Below are 16,475 nucleotides of genomic sequence, written 5' to 3' on the forward strand. Positions count from 1 at the left end.
TGTGTTTTATCATAAAACACTTAATCGATAATGCACTGTAATTGCTTTCCAACTCACTTGAAAGGAAGAAAAAGCAATCTGTATTGTTCAGATAAAGGCTTTTCATTTATTACAGCACAAAAACTAAGGACAGAAGCAGAGTTTAACAGCAAATTTGAAACAAAATTTAAAATAAACTGGTATGAACTATAAAGTATTAATTTTTGCTTTACTCACACTAGATAAAACTGCAGCATTTGTGTTACCTTGGAATACGTGAAGTTGTCCTACTGAGCAGTAATAATCGATTCATTTTGCTTTTCTTCATTTCCCTAAAGGTCATTGAGAGTTTTGCATATCGTATCACATTATGGTCCTCCAGCACCCTCTAGTTGCAAAATTCTGCCTATTGACCGATTTCCACAAGGTGCAAATATGGAATTGTAGAGGCAGTATAAGAAATTAATTGATAGTGATAATATGAAGGAGGCAAATATTAAAAAAATGAGAAGTACATAAAATCAGTGGACTGCTATAGAAATTTGCTGCGCAGCATGAATTTAAAATTGCAGAGATTAAAGCATTCAACTGGTAGCAAAGGTGGGGTTCGTGAAGTACACATTAGTAACAAGATTAGCCAGTCATTATGTCTGAGCAAACTGCCTGAAAGCAAAATGTTTCTGAGGGAAAGATCATCTGTGTTCCAACTGACACTTTAAATTCGCCTGCTTGCTGTTAGGAGAGTTACAAATCATTGCTCTACTCTTAACATAAACTTCAGTATTTTCTTGTCTTTTAAGCATCAAGGGGCAGCATCCAAATAGTTCATTCCTTTCTTTCATAGTCGTGTTAAGGCCCATTAGATATCTTTGTATTTCAAGATTTTGGAACAAATTCAAACACTGCATCAGGAATTTCCATGGAGATGAATTCATTCCTTAACTGCATCCACAACAATAAGCAATGCAATCAGGAAGGATATCTGCTGTTTTGCATTAATTCCCTGTTGAAAGGTGTGAAATGTCCTACGTGGAGTAACCCACACCTCTCTCATGCTGCATCAACTCATGTTTGACACGATTTTAGAAGCAGCTCTGTACTGGGTTTTGGCATCTCTTTTCTTCAGTCTTATGTTAATTCTAGCTGAGATGGTGTGTGTGAGCAGCCTGATTCTAAGTGAGGATGAGAATTTATTCCTGTAAGCATACAGAAGATTGGACACTTGGAAACATTGCTAAGCAGCTTTTGTTCTTCAGAGTCTTCAGATTAATTTGAACTTGGTAACAGGAACCATGTGAGTAAAGGGAGCATCTTCAGTGCCCTATTACCCTTAAAGCAAAAGTAGTAACTACCTTTTGGGGTAGTTTCAATGAACATGACCACAGAGACTGATCTGTCTGTATAATAATTGTGAAGGAAATGCACTTAGAAGGAATCTTCATTCAAAAATACTTCACTCTGAAGAGAGACAATAACTTCTTTAAGCAGTCTGTTGTAGCTGTTGAGGCAATCTGTTAAGAGACACTATAGTTCAGTTGAGACCACTGGGCTCTAATTAAAGCAACTTACCAATGTGGCCATTGGATGATTCGTGCTGAGGATATTTATAGAGCAGGTACCAATATTTTCTTTATTTCCAAGGGAGTGCAGCCCGAATATATGTACTGTCAGTGATTTTTCAGGCTCCAGAGATAGCATAGTGTTGAAATGAGCACAAATGCTATGCGTAGCAGATAAGGGAATGACAGGACGCTGTTACTTGATGCTTTGGTGTACTAAGTCTGGGATTAGAGAAGATGATGTGGAAAGAAAAGGAAATTTGGGTACAGAGAGATTGAATAGTTTTGTTTGCATCTACAGTTTAATTGTTCTGTATAGTAATAATGTAACAGTGAACTTCTTTTTTATTTAAATATAATTAATTTTAAAAAAGGAAAAATGATGCCAGATAGATATAGAAACTAGTTCTTCTTATACAAAGCTCTACAGCTAAATAAACAATGAAATATACATAAAGGGCAGTTTTAAAGACATAAAATTACCATTGATGTGGATTTGTGTTAAATCAGTCACAGACAATCTGGGGTCTTTGTGGCACTCTGTTGCATTTTGATTTACTAAGGCAAGTTGCCCTCCCAGCTATGTCCAGCACCTGTCCTCTTTCCATCAGTGGTAACAGTGCCATCAGACAGTTCTAAAAAGGTTACAGGGCTATTCTGAAATCCTTCTGAGAACCCTTTATTGCACTGAATATGTCTACACTAGTTACTAAAATGTCTACTGCTAATGCAGTCTTATCCAAATTAGCTTTAAACTAGCTGACTTGGGGACAGCTGGCAATGTAGCCGTGGTAACAGTAGCTCCGTCTGGGAAGCCTACCTGCTGGCGTAGGACATGTAAAAATATCCCTTGGTGTTAACCCCCACAAGGCTGTATATGATGGCTTAGCTACTGCACTCAAGCAGTTTGTTTAAAGTTAGCTGGTGTGGGTGTTTATCAGCCCGTGCCTGTGAAATGTAGCTGTGTGCTGGCTGACGCACTCTGTGCTAGGGCTGCACTTCTTCCTACTGGTGATGAGAAAGATGCCACAGCAAAATAGTCTTGGTGTGGTTCTTGATGACATACAGATTTCTGCCATACTTAACTTCATGCACTGATGAGAGTGTTCACTGCTTTTACCAAAAATGAAACTAGGTTTCCCAAACCAAAGCACATGTAAAAGAATGAGTCGAATGCACCCACCTAAGCATGAACAAAGTTGCCTCTTAAGTCTATGTGCTGGGTTAAGCCCATCTGGGGTGGGGGGAGCAGACTGGAAACCTGACCCCTGGTGGGCAGAGAGACCTGGCCCCTCCTGGGGCGTGGACCCCATCCCCAGGTCAAAGTTTATTCCACTCCCACTTCCTGTCCACAATCCTATTTAAGAGGCAATCAAGTTCAGGTTTGCTCTCTGTGGCTCTTGCCTTCACCTCAGCAATATCCTCTTGCTGCTGCTGCTCCTGTTAACCACATAGCCAGAACTGCTACCTCATGGTGGGGCCTGCATCCCAGAAGAATCCATTTCAATCTGGACAATCCACTACCATCCAACTGCTTTTGTGTATGTATATATGTATTTATTCCCTTATATCATTGTAACTTTCCCTTAAATACATTTGTTTGTTTGTTTAAATTACTTTTTAACATCAAAACCAGTTCAAGGCTGTTCTTTGCTTGTTTCACTCCTTTTACTCTTCTGCCTATGTTTTTTCCATATGGGAAGAAGGAGAATAGAGAGGCATGCTCAATTCTGTTCTGTTGGGCTTGTGGGCTCCAGGAAAGCTTAAATGGTAACAGTCATGGTCATAAAACTATCCCTTTTGCATTCTGTTTAAAGTTCCTAAGTGTAATATATCAATAATAGAGAGACAGAGAGATAGATAGCCAGCAAAATTAGGGCAGTGATTGTCCCTCTGAACTCAGAACTCATGAAACCACATCTCAAATACTGTTCAGTTTTGGGCTTCTCACTGTAAGAAACACATTGAGGTGCTGGAGTTTGTCCAAAGAAGGCTTAAGGGAGACCTTATTCCTCTCCACAACTACCTAAAAGAAGGTTGTAATGAAGTGAATGGCAGTCTCTTTAAGAAAATTAATGATCTTTCCTCATTTACCTGAAAGTGTGGACTGAAACAAACCAGTAAGGCAGTGTGGATTGGTAAGAGTTTCTATTCCACCAGGAAGGTGCTTAAAACACATAATGTACTCTGAAAGGAAGAAGCATGTGGGCTGCAGAGTAGAAAGGATAAGGATTTATCTTCCAACTTCAGGCTGTGGAAGTGGATAGTGTGGGGTTTTTCTTATGTACCTGTGTATGTCTGTTTCTTTCTAAGAATATCCACAGTGGGAGTAATTTGTCACTTAGAAAAGCAAACTCAAGAGTCTTTTGGGCCCAAGAAACCCTCCTGAGTTTAGTAGGTCAAGTTTTTGTACCACTGACCCCTGCAGAAACCTTTCAAGGAATCCTTATCCAGCACCATAAATAGCATGAAAAATCCCTGCTGAAACTGCAAGTACTGCTGAAAGGAAAAGCTGTGTGTAGGCAGCTGCTGTGCTTCTACCTTCTTTTGCTGTCGTGTGCTTCCAGATAATCAGTAGCACTGTTCAGCTGTTCTGTTTTGCAAAGGACTTCTTTCATCAAGACTGACTTATTTCCTTTGCAATATGCTTCAGCTATCCTACCTTTCATCTCCATATGGCTAGAGCAATGATTGTCCCTGTGGCTGACAGAATTCACGAAGGCAAACTAGTGCTGTTGTTCAAGAAGGGATGAACACTAATATGTGAGGATGCATAATTCCCTTCTTTCTCATATGTTATCATATTACCACGTTTTGCTCATCTACCTATAGCTCAGGCTATTGTTGTTTGGATAACATCTCACTATGTGCATTATATTTTGCAGTTAAGTGTATTGAGTCATGAAGTTCATGTCAAAAGCAGAATACCAAAAAATAGTCCATATGACTTTTTTTTTTAAAGTTGATTTCCTCTATTAACCTTAAAACTTGTATTTGGTCCAGAGGCTAGGGAAATACATTTCTCAGTGTTTAGTAAGCCTTCCATTGTCATAACAGATTTATCAGTGTCTCAGGCAGGCTTGTTCTTTCAGCTTAATTTGTTTGTTTCTTTGACTCCCAAAGGCCAGCTCATTGGAAAACATTAATCTAAAGACTGGCTGCTTCAAAAGCATAATATTGACAAGATCTGACTGTAAAAACAAATAGTTTTGACCAACACCACTCAGGCATCACTTTCTGCTTTTGACAAAGCCTATCTTGCTACCTGCTCCTGCTTCTGACAAATCCTGTTTAGCCTCAGCCTACTGAAGGGTGTAAAATCCTTGCAGGTTTTTTAAAATCTCTGCCTGCCTGTCAGCTTCTGAGCCAGCTCTGCTTCCTGTGCCCACTGGCATGTGATGCAAGATCAGGCTATAAACACCACAATCTTATTTGTTTTAAGGAAATACAAATACACAGCATCCACCACAAGCTACAATCCATGGACTTCCACTTGGGTTTCTGTATTAATTCTTCATATTTTCTACTTGGTTGTTTCCCTAAGGTGAAAACTTCTTAATTTTTTTTTCCATTAATAAGCAAATGTGCACAACAGAGGAGACAATCCCTTTGGCCCTGCTTGTTTTATCTGGACTTAAAGTGTTTCCTTTGCTGTGGTCTTAGAGCCAAGAAGGCTTTGGAGAATCTACTGCTGCTGTCATTATGGTTGTTCTGCAGAAACATGGAAGAAGACTAAACCCTCTCCCTGCATAGGACCTGACCTGAATTCATTGCAAATTAGCCAAAGCAAAACACAGGTTTCCCAAATCCTGAGTCTTTGCAGTAACGTGTTCATCACATTCTCCACTTGCTGAGGTTTCTTTCAAGAGAAAGACACTTCACTTAGAAAAATAACAATGCCACCATAGTAGTGCCAGATAGTGCAGTTTCATTGGGAGTATTTTACAGTGCTGCTGTAGAATACTGAATATTTTGAATTTTGCCATGGAAAATTTTAAACAGAATATGCAGATCCAATTGGTAGAACTTTATTAGCTGTTACTCATAAGCACGGTTTTATGGCTTTATTTATCTTGTGCTTCCATGTTGTTCCCATTTCAGGAACAGAATTTTAAAATGAGATCTTTTTCTTTTGTATATGAATTATTAAAGCATATTGTGGTTTACCTTTTTTCTTTCCACTGGAATATAAAGAAGAGGTAGTTTATTTTCCATTACAGTGCTCTTGTGGCAAGTTTACAAGTCTCTGTGAAGAAAGTCTTGATGAAATTAAATAGGTGGAAAAAAAAATCTCATGGAGTGTGCAAATGAAACAGCCAGGAATAAATCCATTTAGGCAAGACTCATGCTGAGAGTCTGATGAGCTTTGACAATTGGAATAAATTATTTTGGCTGAAAAGAGATTCCAGCCCTTAAAAGGCAGGACAAGATTGAATCTTTCACCAGTTTCAATTTCTCAGATGAAACAAAACTTACAGCTTTATAGAAAAGCCCATACTTGTCCATGCTGACATCACATTTGCATCTGACCAGCATGTTCTCTTTTGATATGGTCTTTCTGCCAGTTCACGCTGAAAGAATTCAGTCAATGAAATCCTTTCTTCTCTGACCAAGCAGTAAAAGGACAGCTATTAGCTGACTGGTGCATGAAGACATGGCTCTCTATCTCAGCTAAGTTTGAACATCATGCATAAGTGATGGTCTGTAGTTAAACACAGCATCGAGTCGCCAAAGAGAGACAGGTGTCTCTTCCCCATACCTCTTGTGCAAGTTTGGCAGACTTATTCCCTTTATTTTCTTAACATTCCTCTGCATCAAATGATAGATGATAATAAGGCTGCTTTCCATTGTGCTAAGTGCCTTTTGTTTAGATTGTATATGGCTGAGATGAAAAATAATCTGTTGCTGTGTTTTATATACTGCTTTAAGGCACTACTATAATGCACATGAATAATAATAAAAATATTAATAATAGAGCCAGTATTAGACAGCAGTGATATCTGTATTTGTCTTCTCCCTGTCAACACTTCTGGAAGTAGTCTGGCTCTGATTTCAAGAGTCTGATATTCCACCTCATTTGCATTGGCTTTACACTGTAGTTCTTTCTGAGGGGGATCAAAACACTGCATGTATACATTCTTGCCTTTAATATTAACTCCTTTCTCTTCTCTAACAAGGATTCTTAAAATAACCTTCTAGTTCTTTCCTTGGATCCAAATTCTGCAGAATAACAAAAGAAAAAACAGTATCTTTTAAAATGGTACACTTACTAATCTCTAATTTAATGTACATATGCATAAATATTTTATGTTAATGACTAATAAATAATTAAAAGGGATACTGAAAAATATGGATATGTATCCTAATACATATTTTGGATATGATTAATAAATCCTTGAAGAGAGAAGCTCACATTAGGTGGTACAGTGTCTCATTTGTAGGACCAACAGCAGTGTAGCTGTAATCAACTGGGGACTGGTTTATATACAGGAAGTTGAAAGTGAATGCTACACATCTGTTTGACTTGCAGATCGCTTGCTGCCTTCTCCAGGATGGAGTGAAAGCTCAGAACTGCTCCTGCCAGAAAACAGGAGTTTCTTTCATGGTCAGCATTCCAAAGCCAAAGACTGTGGAAGCCCATGAAGGGTGATATTTTCAATTCATTTATCTTCAGTGTCATTTCATGGGCTATTACTGCAATTGATTATCCATACATATCACACAAGCGTTTGTCAATAATACCAAATTGCCTGCTCTTTGAATGAGGCACTGCACTGAGATGAGTAGTAATTAATACAATCATAAAATAATCAGGTGATGGTTGGAGAAAATGCCACTCCAAAGCGTAACGGTTTTACTATGGACATTTTGTGTGTGCAGCACTGCAGTAGCTGTGAAGAAGTGATGCTGCACCCTTGTTCAGCAGTGATGCTGAGTGCTGGAGAGGTTTGCCGTTTGCCCTGCCTCAAATGACTGAACTCTTCTTGTTGTAAGGAAAATCTGAACTGTTGCTACTATTATGGTATGAAACCATCAGTAAGAACTGAATGATTCTGAATACATCTGAGGTTAGAAGTTTCTGATCTCTTTATATTTCCCCTGATTTTCCTAAAGGAGACCTTATGTGTACTGAGTAAGCTCATTTCATTGCCTTTGACATTTCTTTGCTATCACTGACCAACCTCTAAAATTAAGGTCCTAAGGTGTTAATGCTACTAAAACCATAGGGAACCCAGCAGAATATAGGCAAATGTTAGCAAGGGTTCTCCTTCAGAAAATGCCTTTCAGTGCTCATTTATTTTCGATGCCATCAGCAAAGACTTTCTAAAGCTTTAGTTATAGAAAGTGAGTATGTTAGGTCATACTGACACATCTGTCTGATTTAACAGAAAGGCTTAAATGCTGAATTCACAGTAAGTACAGCTGGTACTGAACAGCACCTGGGTGGGAACAACCAGGATTTGGGAGAGGCTGGATCCCCGTAGGAGTGTGCCTGTCTTTGGTCCATATATTCTTAGCTGTGGCATAAATCCTTCCACAGTCCATATGTTTTTGTAGCTGATTTGGTCTCAGCATAGTGTTGTTTCTAAATTCAAGATTAGGCAGTTGTTGTGTACTCTTAACTACCATCTTTCAAGTGACCTTAAAATCAGCTTGCATTCATTGTACTGCGTAGACCTGCAGTGAAAGAAAACCATAAATTTAACATTGCTCAGGACTTAGCTAACTGTGTATATAATCTGTGTGCATACATCTTATTAGGACAATAGATAAGGCAATTAGACAATTAGCATGGGATAAGTAAGTCTCAGGTTAAATAGCAACTACAGAGACTAATGCCAGTGAGCTGTTAATCCGCATGGGCTAACTTTCAATTGTAACACAAATGAAGTTTCCATGAAGACAAGCAGCATCATTTAGGTTGTCTTTAATGCCACAAATATTATAAGCAGAACATTTTCTACTATATGCTATGCTACTAAACCCTATATTTAAAGCAATTATATAATTAGAAGGAAGTTGTTTTCTGTGCATTTACTACAATGTAGATGTGTTTCTCATTCAAAGTATCTAATTAAGAGCCAGATAACAATTGTTTATTTTTTGTCTTACGTTTCTGGTTTGGTTTTATTTTTTCCCTTGTAAAAGCTTGCCATTGACATCACACTATCAAAGTTAATTTCTGGGAAGGTTTGCCTATGCAGAGGTGAAAGTAAAAATATCTCTTATCTGTGCTATGAACTAGTTCTGGGACTGAGCCACTGGAGTGGTTTTTCAGAACTAAAAATAAGCTTCTGTTGAGCGGAACTCTGTACATTTCCATCATAACTTGAGTGAGCTGTTTCTTGACAAAATGATGTTCTCAAATAAGAATTACTGATGGCAAACAAGTAAGTAGTGAACACAGAAGATGTTTCTATTGCTGACTGATTGTAATGGTAAAGATAAGAGAGCTAATGTTTCAAATCGCAACAGTCCTTTTAACCTCTATTTCTACAGGATTTTTTTCAAAGAATAGTGCAAAATGAATAGAACAACATAAAAACTTTGTCTTTTGGATATTTACTGTAGAAAGGATTTATTACCTTGTCTCGTTCAATCCTGTCTATTCCTCCAACCTAATAAAGCAACTGAAATAGAAACATTTCTTTTCAATGTTGCTAAGTGCTTGAGCTCCATAGCATCACTTCTGCAGCAGGACAGTGTCTCATTTATTTGTGTTGTACATTATTTTAACATTTATTCAAGTGGTTTTGTACGATTTATATATATTTTTTAATTATTTTCTTTTTAATGAAAAATGGAAGGACTGTTTGACTGCTTCGTGTTTAATCTCTTGCTTGCTACAGCTTAAAGTTTCATTTACTTTCCTAGCGATAGAAACCCTGACAAAATTATAAAATTGAAGTAATCTAAAAAAATATACTGTATTATCATCATATGTTAAACTAAATCCATAGCATGAACATCTCACTTTTTAAAAGGATCAGAGAAAAATGCAGCTTTACACAATTTGCTTATAAATTAATCCATGACCTAATCCTCGGTTACCTGTTGACACATGAAACCATACTGCCACCAGTTCAGTGTAAAGTGGTTATGGTGGTGTCCAGTGGTGTTGGCATACGTGGAAATTGATGCCAGTGTACCTTCTGCAAGAGATTTTGTTGTACTTTACTGTGAAGGGAGCAGAAGAGCAGTCTGTTACCATCACCTATCTCTTACAGCTAGTCAAATTGCTTATGCAATACTGAGCAGCCTGGAACTGGATATCCCAGCCTTGAGAGACAGTGGGGGTGATACACTACCCTTCCCCCTTCCCTTGGGTTGGCTTCTGACCAGACTGGTCTCCAGGCCAAAAAGAGGATTAACACCAGTACTGTCATTGCAGCTTCATGGTTGTTCAAACAGCTTTTGGCTCAGGGCCTTGCACAAAGTATGTGAATTAGATTGTGCAGATACTGTTTAAGGCAAGAAGCAAAGTGGAGATTCGTGCCTGCACTGTGGAATATTGCAAGAAGCTGTTTTACTTAAAGAGTTTAGCATAAACAGTTAGGGATTCGTTAGTTCTGCTGTGGCAGAAAATATCTTTGCAAAGCTTATGTGAGTGCTATCTTGAATCCTGTGTGAGGTGATAAAATGAATTACAGCGTTGACTAGCAGTACAGTATTACTATCAGAATGTTCATTAACTGATTTACCTTGTCTGGATTAAAAAAGAAGCCAAGCCTCTGACACTCTTTGACCTTTTCAAGATGTCAGGTTTGCAACAGGTTCAAATTCAGAAAACAGCAGCTGATTTCTCTGATTTCTAAGGTAGATGGAGTAAGCATATATTTTGTGTGTAGTTTTTATGAATGAAACATTAACCAAAAACGTGCCTTCTTCATGAGGAGAGTGATCACTACACGGTCTGCTTCCTACAGGCTGCTATTTGTCCAGTATCCTTTTGTTCAAAGTGCTATCTCAGCACAGTCACTACTCCGATAGAAAAGAGCCCTTCCTACAGTATTCTTAAGTTAAGTGCAGCCATAAGGAATGCTTGAGCAAGCATATACAATGGTTTTATTATCACCAGCACATATTAGCTCTAGGTCTTAATCTGTAATTTGTAGGTCTGGAGCTGCTCCTCAGCAGCGATGCTTGGGATTCTGAAGATGCAAGATCACTGCATGGTGCTGTGATTGCTAAGGGAGAAAATGCCTAGTTTTCAGGAAATTGATTCTTCTGTACAGAAGGAAGGCCCAAGTCACAAGTGAGTAGAAATCAAAGAATGAGTAATAACAAAAGTGTACCCTAGATATGTCAGTAGTGAGTGAGCTACAACATTCTTGTCTGTTTGTATTTGCCTTTTTACATTTTAGTGTGCTGTTTATGAATGCAGGGAACTGAAGTGGAGAAGCAATTTGACAAGTACCATATTCAGCAGAGTACAGTCCACCAGTATATGAAATCTGAAGTCTTAATAATCTCCAAAGGACTTTGTGTTATGAATAACAAGTAATATGTTTCTCACAGGTGACAAAAAAAGATGCCAGGCTAAAAAGAAATTTCAGTGACCTGAAAAATGGGTGGAGAGTTCGTATTTCAAATGGATTTTGGCATGGAAAAATTATTAAGAACACAATGGGAATGAAAAACAACACTGGAGCCAAGGCTGGCATTGCACATGGAACAGAAGGGAGAGGTGGTAGATGGAAAGGGAGAGGAGTAAGGCCTGCTGTTACTGTCTAAAGCAAAATAATCAACACATTTGAATCTCATACTCAGCAAGTGGAATGGGGATGGTAAACTCAATAATAGGAGACAAAAAGAAGATGCTAATAATGATACGTAGAAAACCAGATGGAAATCAGACAAGGAAGGGAACAGCAAGAAGAGTGGTAGCAATTAGGCAGGAAAAAATAGGACAGGGATAAGAAATGCATTCTCTGGATGGAGACAAAGCAATGGATTTTTTTATACACTTGGAAGAAACGGAAAGATATTGCCAGATAAGAATCACAAGTTTAGCATGCATAGCCTAATCTGAAAGTGTTCCTTTTATCTTTCTCCAGAGCTTTAATAACGTTACTTGTTATAATCTCAGTAGAAAAAAAATAGAGTAATCTATAGCAGATTTTCCATACCCACAGACAGGGTATACCCAAGTGATTTTATCGTCAAAATAAGTATGACATTTTTGCAAATGACAAGAATGCTCAGATAAACATAAGTGCCATGTCACTACAAATTTCTCTCAATGTTTAGCTAAACTAGTAACAAACTGCACCATCACAGCTACTATACAGCAAAAGGAACTAATGTTGTGTGCTTATCACTAATTATTTCACATTAGTTTTATATATGTTGTGATATTTTGTTTTTCACCATCAGAATTGCATAATAGAAGGTAACACAATCTATTCCTTAGTGTCTACCATCCCTGGGTATATGTGCTGTTGGTGGGAACAGTATGTGTTTGCTAATCAGAAGAGGAAGCAGAACGAGCACGGGAGATCAGAACGTACGTTTTATTTTTAAAAGGACTCTGGAGATTCAGAATGAACATATGGGACTCAAGAGTTTATGAAACTTGAAACTTCCATTTGTATTTTTTCTTTATTTACACTTACTGGCATTTGCAGAAGTTTGCAGATTTCAAAAATTCAAAGACAACTATCTTTTTGAAGGGTAATTTTTCTTAATTGGCCATAAAATCAAAGGATTAATAAACTGGTTCAGCATGTTTGCATTCTTCAAAATATCCATATTTTAAGATTTTTTTTCTAATTAATTCTGAATATAAAAGCCAAAAACTAACTCTAACCATTTATTCTGAGCTCTTGCCAAGGGCCTTCTCAGAATTTAACATTTCAACAGAATTTTTAGTAAAGGATCCGATTATAACTGAGCATTTTCCAAGCCTAAGGAATTCAGTATGTAATTGCCACGGTCAATGACACATTACTAAAACAGCAAAACAAAAGATAAACTTCATTTCTAATCTGATTAATATCAGCATTCAGACACTGGGGTTTTAACCTAATCCATCTCTTCAGATGCTTTATAATAGCAAATCTGATTTCCTAAAATATACACTCATGGTATCAAGTCATTCCCAAACTATCTTTTTCATAAGTATATGGAGTGATTTTTATATGTTTCTGAACACAAGGCAAAAATTTCCATTCTTCAGTCATTTCCAGTTTTTTTCCCATGTCTTCTGTGCATCTGCTGGAACACATGAACATCTATTTGAATTTCAGCCACTGTCTTGACCAGCATTGTGCCAGAATGAATACCTGAGGCAGCATCTTGCTGATAAACTCATTCTTATTTCTGATTAGCACAAATATTAGCACTTTTTAACTGCCTCACCAACTTCTACTTTCTATTGAGAATATTGGCCATTAAAGAACCTATCAAATCAATATAGCGGTGATTGAATCCTGCATTCCTTGCAATAAACTGCAAATCTCTCCTGGATTTCTATGAAGTCAGGATTAAGCATTTAGCCTCTTTAGGGGTTTGACATCTTATTATTTGATATCTGGCCTTCTGTCATCTGTCATTGTTTCATTATTATTGCACTGCTATGTTCCCTTCAACAAGTGATTGATGCTTATTATTAACAGTCCCCCTATTGATGCTTTGTTCAGATTCTGAACTAATGCATTTTTATGTGAGCTTTTATCATGCTGAAGAATGCATATAAGAATCTAATCTTCTGTTTTTAAGATTAGAATCCTTACTTGCCTCTTGCTAGATCCTTTTGCATTTCTTATGCAAAATGTATTAAATTTGATTCCCAGTCTGATTTTTTTTATGCATGGTGTTAATGTCTATTCTTAGTATATGGTTATAAATTACTATCACCTATAAATTTCTTTTCTCTCCTTTGTCTGCTTGCATCTTTTTGATTAACATGGGATTGTTACAAAAAAATAGAGAGTTGGAGACAGTCTGGTTTTTATTATCAGCATTGTTCCCTCTTATTAAATTCTGATTAAACTGTTTTCTTGCTGATTCACTAGCCTGTGCTGTCCCTGCTTACTCATTTCTCTTGATATCTTTTTTCCCCCTCTCTGACACACCAACCACAGAATATGCCCATATAATTTGGCTTTTTTCTACATATCCTGACACAATGATACAAATCTGAATCACTTGCACATCCATCCTCACACACGTGTATATGATGTATACATGCACACAATTCTGTAATGGAAAAACACGCATCAGAAAATGCAGCCAGGCTGGTATTAGTTGTTACTGTCCTGGTGCTTGTTACTAAGTTACCACACAGTCTTTACACACACACACACACCCAGTTGCAACCAGTAATTAACTGCTTACTCGAGTCACTCATATTTTACCTACTTGCTATACTATAGTCTGTTGGTCTTTGAATTGAAAGGTATAGCAAGACATCATCTTGACAGAAATTGAATTCAGGTCCTTCATCTATAACCTTTTCTTACTTAGGTAATGTTGCTTTTTGTGTAGAGTCCACTACCGCTGGATCCTAGAATCATGGAATTACTTTAGCTTGGAAGAGACCTTTAAAGGTCACCTAGTCCAATGCCTTCTGCCCCTGTAGTGGACAGGGGAATTTTCAACGAGATCAGGTTGTTCAAAGCCCCATCCAACCTGAACTTGAATAAGTTTTTTACCACCTCTCCAGGGCAAACTGTTCCAGTTTTTCATCACTCTCAGTGTAAAACATTTCTTCCTTATATCTAGTCTACGTCTACCCTCTTAGCTTAAATCCATCACTCCTTGTCCTGTCATAGAATTACAGAAAACATCTCATTGGAGATGCACTGAAGAGTCAAAAAGTGCCAGGTCCACAGGCTGATTAAACACCTCCAGGGATGGTGACTCCACCACTGCCCAGGGCAGACCATTCCAATGTTTGATAACTCTCTCTGTGAAAAAAGTGTTTCCTAGTGTGCAGCCTGAACCTCTCCTGGTGCAGCTTGAAACCCTTTCTTCTAGTTCTGCCACTTGCCACCAAAAAGAGGCTGGCCCCTTTCTTGCTCCAAAGTCCCTTCATGTAGCTGTAGAGGGTGATGAGGTCTCCTCTCAGCCACTGCTCCAGACTGAACAACCCCAACTCCCTCAGATGCTTCTCATAGGCCATGTGCTCCAGGATCTTCATGAGCCTCATTGTCCTTATCTGAATATGCTTCAGAACATCGATGTCCTTCCCTGTAGTGAGGGGCCAAGAATGGAACAAAATGCTGATGGTGTGGCCCACCAGTGCTGAGCACAGGAGGATGACTATAAAATATTAAAATACAATCTTCAAATTGAGATCTTATCTGCATTTTAGGCTCATTTAATATGCATAAGTTTCTTCAGACTTGGATGGAAAAAAATGTTTGTGATTCATCTGTGCTTCCATTAGGTAAGGACTGACAGTATTATACCACAGCATTCCCTAAAAGGAGGTGCTTGCACATCTCATTGTCCAAGGCATAGTCAGGACTGTCTGAATGCAAGCTTTCCTCTGATATCTTAATCTATTGACTGTCACAGTAACAGTGTTTGCTCCTTTCACAGAACCGTGGAGCACAAAACCTGGCTGCTGGGAGGGATCAGGCTGGAGGAAAGAGTGATTATGCCATTGCACCCAGATAGTGCCACAGGGTCTATAAATTCGTAATGTTAAAGCTCACTCTCTTTCTCAGGCTTGCCTCATTTTGTGGTGAGAGACAATGACACACATACAGATGGGAGCTAGTGCAGAATTTCCCTGTGAAATGCCTCAAATGAAACTAAACTTGTCAAGAATTAGCAATGGGTAAAGGGCCTCAAAACAGCCTAATTCCTGCGTGTTCAGGATATGTACTTATAGTGACATCTGAATACTTGAAGCTTTGAGACACTTACTTATATCTGGAAATGGGAATGAAGACAATTTAATAATTAAAAAGAAAGTAAAAAAAAAAAAAAGGATACAATGTCAAATGAGTATCCTTTCTGCATTGATATTCCTCATCTTTATTAACGGCAACATGAAATAAAAGTGCACACGTTGGTAAATTACTATTTAATAGCAAGTTGATTGTCACAGTACCACTATGCTGCCTGTTAATCTGCCAGATCCTTGCCTTTGTGTGCCCATGCGTGTGGTGCATAGCAACAGACTTTGTGCCAAACCGAAAAACGTTAAATTTAGCTTGCAGTAAATAACATGTCCAGTTAATACAGCTGGAACTCATCTTGGGAGGGGGAAAATAGAATTGTGTATCGAAATTAATTATCTGAATGATTTTAAACCTTCCTGCAGATCAACTTTTCTGAGTGCAATACAGCAGTTAAAAACATGTCTTTCATATGTGCTTGGACAGTGGCTACACCTAAATATCTGCCCAGCGAAGATCAGTGAAATAAATGTTGGGGGGAAAAAAGGACCCAACAAAAAACCTCAACCAATTGAAAGGCTTGCGGAGGCTTTTTCTGTGCGTTTCGGTTTTCAGTACGGCTCTCTGTCACAGAGAAAAACCGGCATGTGGTTGATCTCTGCTCTCCGTCCGTTTAACCTGTCGCGAATCTGAGGGTCCCTGCGCGGGCGGCGCAGCGCAGAGGAGCCGTGTGGGCACTGGTGCCCCATCTCAGACACGCTCTGTCGGAGGCTCAGTGTGTGGACCCCCCCCAAGAGGTAGCGGCTTCGGGACACGGGGACGGGCTCGTGGGCTGCTCTGGAGCCACCGGCCTTTCCTCCGCGCCCCGCGGAGCCAGCACCAGCGCCGAGGCGGAGCTGCTCCCCGGAACTCCGACGCCCTCGGTCAACGCAGCACCTCTGTCCGCGGTGCTGAAGGCTGGCGGCGGCCGCACCGCGGACGCGCGCGAAAAGAGGCGGGGAGCGGCGGCGACGGGGGCGGTCGGGGCGCGCTCCCGCGGGTCTCGCTGCTCGCGCAGGCGCGCCGCCGCCTCGCGGGTGCGCCG

General features: G+C 39.1%; 1 long non-coding RNA gene across 1 annotated transcript; it reads left to right on the forward strand.

Annotated features, from left to right (window-relative positions):
* The first annotated feature begins 1,924 nt into the window (after positions 1 to 1,924).
* Positions 1,925 to 13,547, forward strand: LOC135178134 (uncharacterized). Its single transcript, XR_010303377.1, has 2 exons — positions 1,925 to 3,079; positions 10,655 to 13,547. It is a non-coding gene; the product is annotated as an uncharacterized LOC135178134 (long non-coding RNA).
* Positions 13,548 to 16,475: the final 2,928 nt, after the last annotated feature.

This window comes from Pogoniulus pusillus, chromosome 9, assembly GCF_015220805.1.
Source record: "Pogoniulus pusillus isolate bPogPus1 chromosome 9, bPogPus1.pri, whole genome shotgun sequence".
Taxonomy (NCBI): Eukaryota; Metazoa; Chordata; class Aves; order Piciformes; family Lybiidae; genus Pogoniulus; species Pogoniulus pusillus.